General features: G+C 37.0%; 1 protein-coding gene across 8 annotated transcripts in view; it reads left to right on the plus strand.

Annotated features, from left to right (window-relative positions):
- The window catches only part of SHOC2 (SHOC2 leucine rich repeat scaffold protein), an 86,735-nt gene that overhangs the window by 450 nt on the left and 71,528 nt on the right, over positions 1-14,757 (plus strand). For 2 of the 8 annotated variants that reach the window (XM_035269065.3, XM_035269064.3), the window contains exon 1: positions 424-504. The exons of 2 other annotated variants lie outside the window; for them this stretch is intronic. The gene's annotated coding sequence lies outside the window, so the exon portion shown is untranslated. Of the gene's footprint in view, positions 1-358; positions 568-14,757 lie in introns of those variants that run through there. 4 more of the 8 variants (XM_078346485.1, XM_035269062.3, XM_035269067.3 and 1 more) reach the window with 3 other exon arrangements.

A 14,757-nucleotide genomic window follows, 5' to 3' on the forward strand; every position in this document is an offset into this window, starting at 1 on the left:
ACAGGAAGCCAGAAAAACTCCTGTTGCCATTATCACTTATGGCCACCTTAGCTTCAAGAATAACTTCCGGTCGGGGAGTCGTCACTCTACCCTGCTGGAGGCTTACTCTGTAGCCCGGCTAGCCAGCGGCGCCCAGTGGGCGGGAGACGGCGTAGAGGAGCTGAGTAAAGGAAAAGGGCGGAGACAGGGAAGCTGGCGACAGTGCCCCTCTCTAATTGGGCAGCCTCACTTGCCCCGGCTCCGCCCATTTTTCTTGCTTAGCGAGTGACGGGCCCACGCCGGAGGGGTGGGGCGTGGCGGCCGGAGCGAGAGTAGTGGAGGGACGGGCGGGGCGGGGCGGGGCGAGGCGAGGCGAGGCGAGTGGGGGAGGGGCGGGGGGCGGCGGTTGGGCAGCGTCGCTTCTTAGGAGGAGGAGGAGGAGGAGGAAGAGGAGGAAGGAGGGTGAGCGAGGAGGATGGCGGAGTCGGGGCTCCTGACGGTAACCCGGGGCCGATGAGGCGGAGGGTGTGTGTTGGTCGGTTCTTCTTGCGTGCTTTCCTGTCCGTCGGGCAGTCAGGCTGGTTGTCGGTAAGGGGAGGCCCCGCGCGCCCTGACAGGCGGGAGCCGGCGACGCCGGGGCGAGGCCCGAGGGGCCGGGGCCCGGGGAGGTGCCGCCGCTTTCGTGGGTGCTGTCTGTGAGTGCGGGGCCTTAGAAACCGGCTCGCCTGGAAGCCCGCAGCCCGGCGCGGAGTGGGAGGCGGCCGGTTCTGACAGCGGCCGGCGCTGGGCCTGCGGTGGCGGCAGGCGGCCCGGACAGCGCCTGGGCGAGGGCAAGCCGGCGCGAGGGCGCGGGCCGGGGGCGCCCGGCGGATGGTCCCGCCCTTCTCGGCCCCCGGCGGTCCCGGGCCCAGCCTGCGGGGTGCCCGGGTCGTGTAAATCGTTGGCGAGGGCCCGGGCGCAGCGGCGGTCATACAGGGTGGGGTCTCCGCGCTCCTTCCCTAGAGCCCACCGCGCTCTCCTGTTCTCATCTCCCCAAAAACCCCGGAGTGAAGTGTGCTGGATCGGCTCTGGGTGTGTTGCCTGGCGAAGCGAATTGTAGCCCTTCGAGACCGCCTGGTAGAACATGCCCGATGGCAACCTCTCCCCGTGATAGCCCAGCTTTTACGGAGAGAGGAAAACTAGTCTCTCTCTCCCGACTCCCTCAGGTTCTTAACACAAGAGGCTTTGGGGCAAGACGATTTTTTCCCCCTAGCCCCTCAATATCCATTGTTTTTGTACCATCCCCCACCCCCCAAGCCTAGGTGGAAGGGTAATGACTCCAAAGCATTAATTTGCCTTTCTTTCTCTTTCTTTCTTTTTCCTTTTTCTTTTCTTTTCCTCCCTCCTTTCTTTCAGCAGGCAGTTTGTGTTATTGTGAAATTGTGGATTTACAAACAGGTGGAATAAATAACCGATTTGGGCGCTAGAAAGAAGATGCTTTGTGTGTGTGTTTAAGCCCTTGCAGTTGGCCGTTTGATTTTCTTGCCTGTGTTGCTTTGTATCGTAATGGGGGTGATGAGAATAAAAGAGGAAGCACTGTTTTGCAACCTACCCTAAGAAATATTTTCGAAGTCTCTGGGGATGCTGAAGCAAAATTAGGTTGCAGATGTGGACTGTATAGTATTTGTCTCCAGCGTGATAACTCCCAGCAGTGTCTAGGCTTACACCTGTGTCATTTCGTATGCTCTTCTTAGATACCAGATGCCTCTAGTTTCTTAAGAGGGACTCCTGTATCAAAAGCTTTTGGTTACCTTTTTCCAGAATTATAAGGTACACTTGTGTAGTTAAGTGTTTTTGTAACTAAATGCAGCATCACCACTGAAAAACAGTTTTAATTTAAAGACCTCAGTTTATTAGTGTACTAATCTTTACCCTCATCCTCCATGCCGTGGGCTGTAGAACTGTTACTGTGTACTTGAAGAGACTTAGCTATTGCATAGAATTTGTAGCATTCAGTAAGTTATATTTATAATTTGAATTTATCAAGTGTTGATGTTTTGCTATGTGACAGTGAAAAGAATTTTAGGAATAAAGTATGCAAATGACCATTCTCCACACTTGGAACTTAGACTGAGTGTGAGAAACTTTTATCTTTATTTAGACATTAAATATATTGTAAACTTTTCTTGTAATTATAAGTATCCATTTGAAAAATAGTCAAAAATAAAGACAAAACTAAATAAAGACGTTGTCTCAGGTTTGTAACTTTCAAATGGCTGAAATTTAATAAAAAGCTAACATCTAAAACAATATTGAAATGCCGGTTTGAAATTACGGACATATCCTTTCTTTAAGGGTACTGCATTTTCCCAAGGCGCTTGTTCAGTCTTATTTTTAGTTTTTAATTTTTATGGGTACATAGTAGGTGTTTATGGGTTATATGAGATATTTTGATATAGGCATACAATGCATAATGGTCACATTAGAGTCAATGAGGTATCCATCACCTCAAACATTTACCCTTTGTGATACAACAATCCAATTATACTCTTATTTTAAAGTGTACAATTAAATATATTGAGTATGGTCACCCTGTTGTGCTATCAAATACTAGATTGTATTTTGTTTTTTATATCTATTAACCATCCCTATTTAACCCCTTCAGTTTTTGAAGAGCTACATTTTTCTTAAAAGTTGATATTTGTTTTCTGATCACTCATTATTTTTAAGTTTAAAAAATTTTCTCAAATTATGGATTAAAGAGTGATGTTAAAATACACATTAATAGTTTGAAGCTAGATTTGTTTGTTTTTTAAACTAGTGTTCAGAAAGTTCATCAGAGCTGTTTTTCTGGTAGTTGTAGCAAGTAAGGGCCATGCATCAACTTGTGAACTACAAGCCAGTTGGAAATTTGAAACATTTCACTTTAAATAGGTACATGAAAATTACAAATTCCTTTGTCACACTTGCTGGAATTAAGCTTTTAATATGTTACTGTTTTTTTTCTGTGACTTGGGTAAGGGAAGAATGACTTTTCTCCCTCCGCATCAGAGACATAAACTGGAATTCTATGTGGAATATTTCCAAAATTGACTTCTGAATAGTGGTTGGTATATTTATTGCCTTGGCTTACTTGTATGAATTAGGGACGAAGGGTGAATAAAGTTGAAATTCTTTATTATACAGGTGGATAAATTATAGTCATATTCGTCTTGAAAAGATGCTCATTTTCAGTATTTGTTGTACAATTTAATATTTTTGGAAGACTGTTCTTTAAACCCTTTAAATATTTTGGGTTTTTTTTTTTGGTAAAAATATTTAAATATAAGAATCTGTGTTTGACTAAAGGATATAAACTATGTAGATAAACTATGTAGATATAAGGATGTGTATTTTTGGAGGCTGAAGATTAAGTGAAATAATTTATCTTTAGAATTTGGTTTACTATATCAGTCATGTAGCTTTCATGTATAAAAAAGCATAAGATTTCTGTTATAACAAGATTTTTAAAAACCCAAAACAATTAAAAAAAACAGCAAAACACGTTAACTCACCAATCCTTCAGTAAGTTCTGAGATTTATAGCTTGGACTTGGAAAAATTCTGCTACTTGTTTATAAAATATCAATTAACAGAGGAAATTTAGGTATACATGGGATATTTATTTCATGCATTATGTGATGCATTAGACATAATTTGGCTGAATCTTTCCTAGACTAATTTATGGACATATATCATCTGCTCTCCTTGTAATCCCCTATTTTAACTGCTTAATCTTTTGATTTTTGTTTCATTTACTTGTTACACTGCATCAAAGTTGTGCCCTGTAGATCTTTTTTGAAATATTTTCTCAATATAGTAGTTAAATTTTTATATTTTCCAACTCTCTAAACTGACTTTTGAAATCTGAATAATTTCTAAATTACAGATGACCTATGGCATGCTTGAACTTCATATATTATTGAGTGTTCTTAAAAGTGCTTGTTAATCATTGCAGGTTGAAACAAACATTGCATAACTCTGAGAAACGTTTATGTTCTAAAATATATAATTGAATTACTTTAATATAAATTAGGGTTCATTAATATAAATTGGTTTTGTTTGGTATTTTCCCCCGGCTTTCAACTTTTTAATACAGCATCTTTCATTCAGCAAAGCAAAGTTTATACACACAAAAGGATATTCTGATTACCAACAATCCTTAAGCCTTTGAGATGATGGTAGCATATGTGCTTCTTGAGAAAGTATGCAGTTCCCATTATCAAGATTTAAAAGAAAACTAACTCAATTTCACACTTATATCTCATTCCAACTTCTCTAAAGGTCAGAACTGATTGCAAAAAGTAGTATATAATCTAAAAGGTAAGGATTCATTTATAAGAATGAACATACTGCTTGTAGCTAAAACATTACAAGAGACCTTCAAAAAGGCTATAATTGGTCCCTATGTGAAATGAATCTGAAATATTTTTATAAATTATTTCTGCATGACTATCTTCTGTTTATAGCACTAGGAATTCCTTTTTGTCGGGGGGCGGGGGGAGGGGGGGGTGGTTTGAGATGGAGTCTCGCTCTGTCGCCCAGACTGGAGTGCAGTGGTGTGATCTTGGCTCACTGCAACTTCGCCTCCCAGATTCAAGTGATTCTCCTCTCATCTTCCCAAGTGGCTGCAATTACAGGTGGATGCCACCATGCCTGGCTCATTTTTGTATTTTTAGTAGAGATGTGGTTTCACCGTGTTGGTCAGGGTGGTCTTGAATGCCTGGCTTCATTATCCGCCGCCTTAGTCTCCCAAAGTGTTGAGATTACAGGCGTGAGCCACTGTGCCTGGCAGCACTAGGAAGACTTCTAATGTTTAATTACTTTATTTGCCCTCAATTACTATTTAAAAGTCCTATAATTTTAAGTAATTTTACAGCTGACAAATGTAGATCTTTTTTTCTTTTTGTTCTTTTAATGTCCTGGAAGTAAAGTGGAAATGGCCTGTTCTGACACATAATTTCTAGAACTTGGAGTTAATTTGATCAGTTAAATTTGAGTTTTCTCAGTTTCCAATTTTGTGTTGTATAACACTTCTTCCTGCTTTCAGTACTTTCTCAATCTTGCAAATAGTCTTTAACTTTTCAATTTTGTTCTATAAATATTTCTTACTACAGTTTCACATTAACCAATATCATGGAACTTCTGCTCTGTGTGTGTGTCCATGTGTGTCCCAGGCTCTGAATACAGAGATAAATATGTTTCCTTCTTTCTGTAAGTTTGGAGTTTGTTGTATGAACTGGACAAGTCAATAGTTAATTGTTAAACAATGTGACACATGCTTTAACAGCAGTATACACTGGCAAACTCAGATGAGTTCAGACTCAGACTGCATGTGTAACTGGCAATGCCTGTTGGAGGATAGGACTGGAACTAACTCAGGAGGAATAAGTAGGATAGGGGAGGGTAGTAAAAGCAGAAAGATTAGATATGTTTGGCTCCACTTGGACAGTTAGAGAAGAATAACAGTTTGGATTCTAGTAATATTAGGTCATACGGTAGACTTTGATTAACACTTATGTTATTAATAATATTTCTTGTGTTCCTAATTTTATTTGGGCTTTGAACTGCAGACCTGTATTAATGTTGAGGAGCTATTCCAAACTATTATTTAAAACTTTACCTTCAATACCTGTGAAAAGAAAGGGAAAAAATTTTACCCATGTTATTTTTCATTAATATTTTAATTTTAAGTACAAGGAGAATTATGTCAGCCTAATGTGGGAAATAATACCCAGGCTTAGAACTTGGATAATGATAATGTTTCAAAATCATACTTAAATATCTTTTCTCTGCATTTATGTATCATGTTAAGAGTAACATTTATGGACTCTTAGCATTCATGGTAAAGTGGTTTTTTTTTTTGTTTCTGTATAATTGTTTAAAATGTACTCCTTTGAGTACACCTTAAAAAACATTTTCCATACATACTTGACAGTGCCACTCTTCAGGCAAGTCAGACTGTAGGATCAGCTGTTATGTCCTGGAAGAAGGCTTGTATGATTTAAAAGTTCTCTGAACTTGAGAATTGAGTAATTTTTCACACAGCGTTTTTTTTTTTTTTCAAGACAGCATCTCTCTCTCTGCACCCAGGCAGTGGTGCAGTCACTGGGCTCTTTGCAGCCCTGACCTCCCTGTCCTCCCACCTTAACCTCCTGAATAACTGGGACTACAGGTGCGTGCCAACATGCCTGGCTAATTTTTCTGTTTTGTGTAGAGACTAGGTTTTGCTCTGTTGCCCAGGCTGGTCTCAAACCCCTGAGCTCAAACAATCCACCTGCCTTGTCCTCCCAAGGTGTTGGAATGACAAGTGTGAGCCACCCTGCATGACCCTTCATGTAGTATAATTTAATACTTGTAACAGGGCACAGTGAGGCCCAATTTTGATGTCCCAAACTCCATTCCCTGCAAAGTGCCATCGTTTTCTATGTTAAAACACTCTTACTTGCATTTTTTGATCCTTCTAATTATTTTTTTAAAATATGAGAAATTTATTTAAATATTCATATTTTAGCTATTGCCTTAAACTTGTTGTTAGACCTCATTTATCTTCAGATTACTTATTAGGACACTAATACTTTCTAGTGTCATCTGCTTGGTTACTACCTCAGGTACTCTTCACATGGCTAAACTCTAATCACCCTTCAGGCCTCAATTTTGTGTCCCATCCTTTGATCCCTAGTTAGGTTCTTCTCTTTTAAGGTATCCAAGCACTTTTACTTACTCTTTTATAACATTCGCTATTTTCGTAATATGTTTGATGTCCGTCTTTATTGCTAGACTGTAAGCCTCAAGATGAGCATTGAGTATGTCTGTTTTTTACTGTTCCACCAATAAAAAATGTCTAGACCTTGTAGGCTCCAAGTAGAAAATTAGTTTTAGATTAGTAGTCTACAGCCCCAAAACAAACTGAACAGGCCCAAAGGAAAGTCAAAGAGATGTCATAACGTTCTTGTTTTGAAACATGCATTTTCTGTTCTTAAAGTCCTTCAGGCCTTAATTCAGACATTTTTATTCTCACTTAGTGTACAGGTTTTAAAAGTTTGGTAACCAAATGTAAAAAGGACTGAAATTACTCCTAGAGTCATAAGAGAGTTGAAAATAAGAGCAGAAGTAAAACAGTAAAAAGGCAGATGCAAGACATTTTGTAAAAACACCAGTTTATGGCAACTTAATGTTACAACAAACATATGTAGAATCTTTGAAGATACTGTTTTATACATAGAATAGTATAAAAAACAATGATCTAGAATTATGAAGAAGAGGTTATTGGATAGTAGTAAATTTTGTTAAAGAAAACCTAAGACCACGTATTTCGAAAAAAATGCCATTCAATATTAAACAATTTAAAACACTGTGTTGTTAAGCTTTTCTTACTGGAAAGATTTGCTTAATGAGGTAAAACATAGTAGGTGCCAGTATTTATTGAACAAAGTAAGTTGAAACAGTTACCTGAAGGTACCTTATAATTTGTAGAGGTAGATTTTATATTTACCATATGTTTATTTACTTTGCTATGAAATATGTAAAACTGAGTAGCAACATAGTTTTCTTGATCCGCTTTTAATGAAAACATAACCTGTTGCATTGATAAGACAAAATAGCATAAGTATTAAAACTTTGATTCTGTTAGAGAGACTAAGCTTCAATTTCTTGCGTTTTCTGGTCACCTGGACTGGGAAAATTAGGTTGAAAGTCATAGTTCTTTGCTAAAAGTATGTGGTGTCTGACAGATTGGGTGACCTGAAATAGATTATATTTAATTCAATTTGGGTTTGTATATATCTGGGATATAGAATTTAAAATTTTACCAGAGCTTTATTTCTGGTTCAAATTACATCTTATTTTAATATTGTGATCTCTTGAATTCTATGACTATAAGAATAGGTAGGAGAGCTAGTTATTTTGCTCTTAAAACAAATACTGGTTTATCAATCATGTGCTAATTGCAACTCTAGACTCATATAAATGGGATGCTTATATACTAGGCAGCTTAAAATAGTAAGGTTTTATGATTGAATCTTGAAGACATTTATTTCTGTACTTTGAAAGTAGTGATTTGAAATTCTTAATACTAGAAAATGGCCTAGTTTCAGAACACCCACTGAGCAACTGTGGGAACTCAGTATGCTAAACGGCTGGTAGTGCTGCAGCATTTTTTAAAATTTCCCCACCTCCTGTTATGTAATAGCTTATAGTAGTACAACAGAATATGAGTATTTGGGACAAGAACAAAGCATATAGAAACTGCAAGATGATGTGAGATTGTGTCAGACTTTGTGTTGGGCACCTTAAGATATTCTGATGATATGATGATGGTTAGTGAATGTTTGAAATAAATCAGGCAGTAATGTGTTAGGTTGTAAATAAGGCTCATGAAAATAATTATTTGGGGGCTTGAGAAAAACGACTTTTAAAATAGTCACTTTTAAAAACAGAACAGTCTTTTATTGGGAAAAGTTTGATAACTGATATAAATATTCCTGAGATGCTTTTGTTCAATACTTAAAGCTTTTAGTGAAAATAATTTTTATTTAAATATGTCCCCTGGCCAACTGTGGTGGCTCATACCTGTGATCCCAGCACTTTGGGAAGTTGACATGGGCGGATCACCTGAGGTCAGGATTAGAGAACAGCCTGGGCAACATGGCGAAACCCTGACTCTACTGAAAATACAAAAAGTAGCTGGACTTGGTACATGCTTGTAGTCCCAGCTACTCAAGAGGCTGAGTCAGGAGAATTGCTTGAACTTGGGAGGCAGAGGTTGCAGTGAGCCAAGATCACACCAATGCACTCCAGCCTGGGCAACAAACAATATTTCCCCCAGACTGTTGTGCAACGCAGTCATTGTGGCATTGTTCCAGCCTATGAGAACCAGATACTGAAATTGATGAGAAAGTATTAAAGAGAAAGAAATTCACTAGTTTACTTTTTTATTCAGGAAAATATGGTTATAAAGGAATTTGATGAAACATATTTTTACCAGCTTATTAATAAAGGGACCAAGTTGAGCCTACACTCGTTGTAAAAGATAGATTAACATTAAATGTTTTAGTTAAAAGGTTTTATGTTACACAAAAGAATGGACTGAAATTTGCTTTAAAAGTCAGCTGTATGGCAGGCGCAGTGGCTTACTGTAATCCCAGGACTTTGGAGGCTGAGGCAGACGGATCCCTTGAGCTCACTAGTTTGAGACCAGTCTGGCCAACATAGTGAAACCCTGTCTCTACCAAAAATACAAAAATCAACAGCGTGTGGTGGCACACGTCTGTAATCCCAGCTACTTGGGAGACTGAGGTGGGAGGATAGCTTGAGCCTGGGAGGTGGAGGTTGCAGTGAGCTAAGATTACACCACTGCACTCCAACCTGGACAACAGATCCAGACCCTGTCTCAAAAAAAGTCAGCTGTATAACTCTTGGAGAGTTAACGCTAAGTAATACCTTAATGCGTGTGAAAAAACTTACCTGGCTTTTTCTCAATTGGAACTCAGTTATACCTGGTATTTGCATGTGTCTATGTGTATGTATGTAAATACCATACTATAACAACAATGATCCTGTGGCAAGATCTTCAGGATTTTTGTTTTATTAAGGAAAGCTGAAATTGTTTAATATAATTGAAGTTTTTTTATATTTTGTTATATTCAATTTATTTGAAAATTGATCATCTATAGTAGATTCATATGGTAAAAATAAAAATTTTTCATTAGCATATCTTATGACCATTATTGAGTTTTTGTAACTATGCAAATTGATAATATTTGAGTTGCTTCCAAGAACAACTAGAAATCACTATTGTCAAATAACATTTTTTTTCCTGGCATTATTTAAATAACGTATCACTTGCTACCTGAAAATTACTACCTGATTTACATGTTTGTGGTATGGAAATTTTTTCATTTCAAGCTTCTGTAACCTATGTGGGAATCTAATTTTGGGATTTTCTTAATCTGCTCAAACTGCTATAATAAAATACTATAGACCGTGTGGCTTAAACAACAGTATGTATTTCTCAGTTCTGAAGGCTAGAAAGTCCAAGATCCAGGTGCCAGCCGATTCTGTTCATGGCAAATTACGAGTCTCTTACAGATGGTGGTCCTCCTGCTGTATCTGCAGTTGGCAGAAAATGTGAGAGAGCAAGTTCTCTGGTCTCCTCTTACAAGGATATTAATCCCATTATGAAAACCCCACTCTTGTGACTTCACCTAAACCTAATTACCTTCCAAATGTCCCATCTTCAAATACCCAAAAGATAGTAGGTAGTATATACCAGTTGAGAATTGTAGGGTTGTGTTTAATGTGTTTAAAAAAATAATATTCCTTTTTATATATTAAAAAATAGAAGCAAGAGCTACCTTTCAATATTTTGAGTAACTTCTGAAGGGAAAAATTCCTATTACCATTAAATTGAGTATGGCTGCTTGTTATGTTTCTTTTGATCTTAGAAGATTTTTGCTTTGTGATATTTTTTTAAATGTAATACAGAGATAAGTGAGATTATATTTTTAAAACTCAAAATATATATGTTCTATTTAAAAAACCAAACGGTCAGGATAGTAGATAAATAGTTGAATGTAGAGGTCTTTCTCTGATGTTTCAGTAATGGACTATATAAATGTAAGAAAGGCCAGTTTTATAATTATGGCAACTTACTACTGACTGATTCTTGGATATAAGATACCTTGAGACCATATATTCTTAGTCTTGTTATTGATAGTGCATTTATTATTATTTTTTTTTTCTGACAGTTTCTGATAGTTAACAGAGTGAGTAATGAAAAGGATTTATAGTGAAGAAATGTTTGGGTTTATATGTACAAAAACATAGTACATTTAATTAACATTTTTTAGCTTAAAAGACCTGAAAATCTTTTTTTCTTTGAAAATACTGTATTGAATATTGTAGTCATCTTAGTGTATATAGCAGTTATATTTTCTCTTTTGCTTTATGCCAATAACTAGCCTTTTTTTTTTTTTTATTGCCAGTTTGCATAGGAAATAAAAAGTAGATCTTGGGAATACTTAAGTTGTGTATGGCATGTTTGGAGTTCCTTGGCAAGAAAGGCAATTTAAGCAAATATTCCCAAGTAAATCTTTTTTTTTTTTTTTTGGTAGTGTTTGTGTGGCATTAAAACTTTTCAGATAATTTTTGGTTAAGGTATTTGACATTTACCATTATATCTTAGTTATTTTGAGGCTATTAAATCCCCCTTTCCCTACCTTGCCTTTTCACTGGGAAACTTTAGTGAAGAATTTTGCCATTTATGCATATGGTGAGTTGAAGTGTTGTACAGAAGAGCTGTAATCCCAATTATGGTTTATATTGTCGGTTGGGTAAACAGGAATTTTCAGTTCTTTTCTCTAAACTCCTGTTTTTTTAGAGTCTAAATTACGTGTAAAGTCTTTTGCTTTCCCTGAAGAAGTAATGCAGATTCCCTAAAAATCTCCATTTGCTACTATGTCAGTCCCATGTCTCCATGTCTGCCCAAAGTATTTCATTTTGCTTCCTTAACGGAGGGAAAAGTTGAATGAATGAATTTGAAGATGCTGTGAGTTGTGGACTCTTGACGTAATTCTAATTAAATGAACCAGTGTAGAACATTTTATTTTATTTTCATGGACAGCCTTTAGCTTCTGTCCTACCTCAGGTTCACTTTTGCTGCTTAAAGATGTGCTTTTCAATTTCTCTGTAAACAATAACATTCTTTTGAGCATGTTAATTTTGGGTGTTTTCTTATTCTTTGGACCAATATTTTGATCTAATTTTGAAAGTTCCTTTTTAAATTCTCAAACTGCGAAATTACATAGCTTTACATGATTTAGGTGGGAGAGCTCTTTATTTGAAAGACTAAAGAAGCCTTTACATTTTAATAAATAATAGGAAATACAGTTGAAATCTTGTCATTTTTAGGTATTCATGTAAAAATTTGAGTGACCTGGAGTTAATTTTAAGTAGTAGATAGGGGAACTCCATGCATGAGGTAAAACCTCGTTTATTGGTTATTTATCATGTTAGCCAGTGTTTATTGAGCATTTATTGTGTGCTCAATAAAAGGTTCATAATATTTTTTATGTTGTACAGTACTTTATAGAGTAAAATTGCTTCTTTATGTAATGAGCATGCTGTCTAGAATGGCAGATAAAGCCAAATTAACAAGGGTTGTTTTTTTAATAAATATAAGTGTTACATATGCTAAGTATTGTCCTAAGTACTAGAATACAACTGTGAAAAAGACAGTAGTGTTCCTATTTTCCCATTACCTTTAAATGAGAGACAGACAACTAAACTACCACGTCTAATAAAAGTATGATAGGTGTTCCCTTAGGGGGAGTTTTAAGTGGGAATACAGAGGAGGTGGTATGCAGAAAGGCTTTTAAATAATTAGGAAAAGGCTTCCCAGACCTTTAAGCTGAGGTCTGAAGAGTAAGTTCCTACTTACTGAGTAAGTTAGCTCAGTGAAGAATTGTAAATCTTTGTTTCTGGCAGAAGAAAATAGCTTGTGTAAGTGCTAGACACAGGAGATAGAAGACTCTGCCATGGGATGTGAAAGAAGTTCATGTGACCATAGTACAAGATGGGAAATAGTAAGAGTTGTGACGAAAGTAAGCAGGGGCCAGGTCTTCAAGACATGTTAATTACTTTGAAGAAATTTGGGTTTAATCCTGATTCCCCTAATCTCCAACGCTAATTTGAGTGCCTTTCCTTTGTGCTTCAACAGCACATACTCGATTTTTTTCTTGCTTTACTCACTTGTGTATAAGCTTTCAGGCAAATACTGTGCTTTATTGTATACTTAGCACCTTGCAAAGTGCAAGGTATACTAAATGCATGACACTTAGTATAAATGTTGACCAAATGAAAATATACTTTTTATATTTATAAAAATTTAAATATTTATAATTGGAGAAAATTGGTTTTCTGAACTGCTAATATTCAAAAACTTGTTTTACAACTTCAGAGTGAGTCATATCACTCTCTGTATTTCACACAGAGTGATATGCCACTTGTAAAAACAGTTTATATTGTAATTCTGGCTGGAAGTAGTAGATACTAAGTTTTTTGTGGGTAATCCTAGACTAAATGATCTTTGATTATTATATTGACCTCATCTTGTATTATGCTCTCAGGTTTTCTTCATAGGTAAAGTCTTAATTGGCTTTATCCTTTATCAGTTTAAAAGTAAACCTAACTATCAGTGTTACATATATTTTGTTTCAAAATGAAAGTAGCTTTCTTTCTAATTATGAAAGGAGTGATTGCTCATTGTATGTATTTAAAAGATATACATACAGAGATAAAAAGTGAAAATCACCTGTAATTGAAGGATAGCATTGCCAGCATTTTATGGATGTTCTTCTAGACTTTAAAAGTTTTATTTATGATTATTTACATATGATTCAGTTAAAAGAAAAATCAACAGGAAATATTTACGTTTGTACAAGACAACGTATTATTAATATCATTCACACTAAGAATCTTAATACCCTGTATGTAACCAAATAAACCAGTAGAACTGGGATACTAAAATTCTTACAGGAGACCAGGCAGGTAACATAAATAAGTGAACCCAGTGAGGGAAATGTATGAGGTGGTTGAATTGGAGAACACTAGGAGAGGGCAGCTTCTTTTTTATTATTTTTTTATTTTACTTTAAGTTCTGGGGTACATGTGCAAATTATGTAGGATTGTTACATAGGTATACATACACATGTCATGGTGGTTTGTTGTATCCATTCCCATGTCCTCTACATTAGGTATTTCTCCTAATGTTATCCCTCCTCAATCCCCCCATCCCCTTATCCCTCTCTTAGACCCCCCCATTTCCCAGCAGGCCCTGGTGTGTGATGTTCCCCTCCCTGTGTCTATGTTTTCTTATTGTTCAGCACCCACTTAGTACTCCTAACATTCAGTGTTTGGTTTTCTGTTCTTGTGTCAGTTTGCTGAGAATGATGGTTTCCAGCTTCATCTGTGTCCATGCAAAGGACATGAACATGAACTCGTCCTTTTTTATGGTTGCATAGTATTCCGTGTTATATATGTGCTACATTTTCTTTATCCAGTCTATCACTGATGGGCATTTGGGTTGATTCCAAGTCTTTGCTATTGTAAACAGTGCCGCAGTGAACATACGTGTGTGTGTGTCTTGATGATAGAACGATTTATAATCCTTTGGGTATATACCCAGTAATGGAATTACTGCATCAAATGGAATTTTTATTTCTAGATCCTTGAGGAATTGCCACACTGTCTTCCACAGTGGTTGAACTAATTTACACTCCCACCAACAGTGTAAAAGCGTTCCTGTTTCTCCATATCCTCTCCAGCATCTGTTGTCTCCAGATTTTTTAATGATTGCCATTCTAAGTGGCATAAGATGGTATCTCACTGTGGTTTTGATTTGCGTGTCTCCAATGACCAGTGATGATGAGGCTTTTTTCATGTGCTTGTTGGCTGCATAAATGTCTTCTTTTGAAAAGTGTCTGCTCATATCCTTTGCCCACTTTTTGATGGGGTTGTTTTTTTCTTGTACATTTGTTTAAGTCCTTTATAGATTCTGGATATTAGCCCTTTGTCAGATGGGTAGATAGCAGAAATTTTTTCCCATTCTGTTGGTTGCCGGTTCACTCTAATGATAGTTTGTTTTGCTGTGCAGAAGCTCTTCAGTTTAATTAGATCCTATTTGTCTATTTTGGCTTTTGTTGCCATTGCTTTTGGTGTTTTAGTCATGAAGTCCTTGCCCATGCCTATGTCCTGAATGCTA

This window comes from Callithrix jacchus, chromosome 12 (genome assembly GCF_049354715.1).
Source record: "Callithrix jacchus isolate 240 chromosome 12, calJac240_pri, whole genome shotgun sequence".
Classification (NCBI taxonomy): Eukaryota; Metazoa; Chordata; class Mammalia; order Primates; family Cebidae; genus Callithrix; species Callithrix jacchus.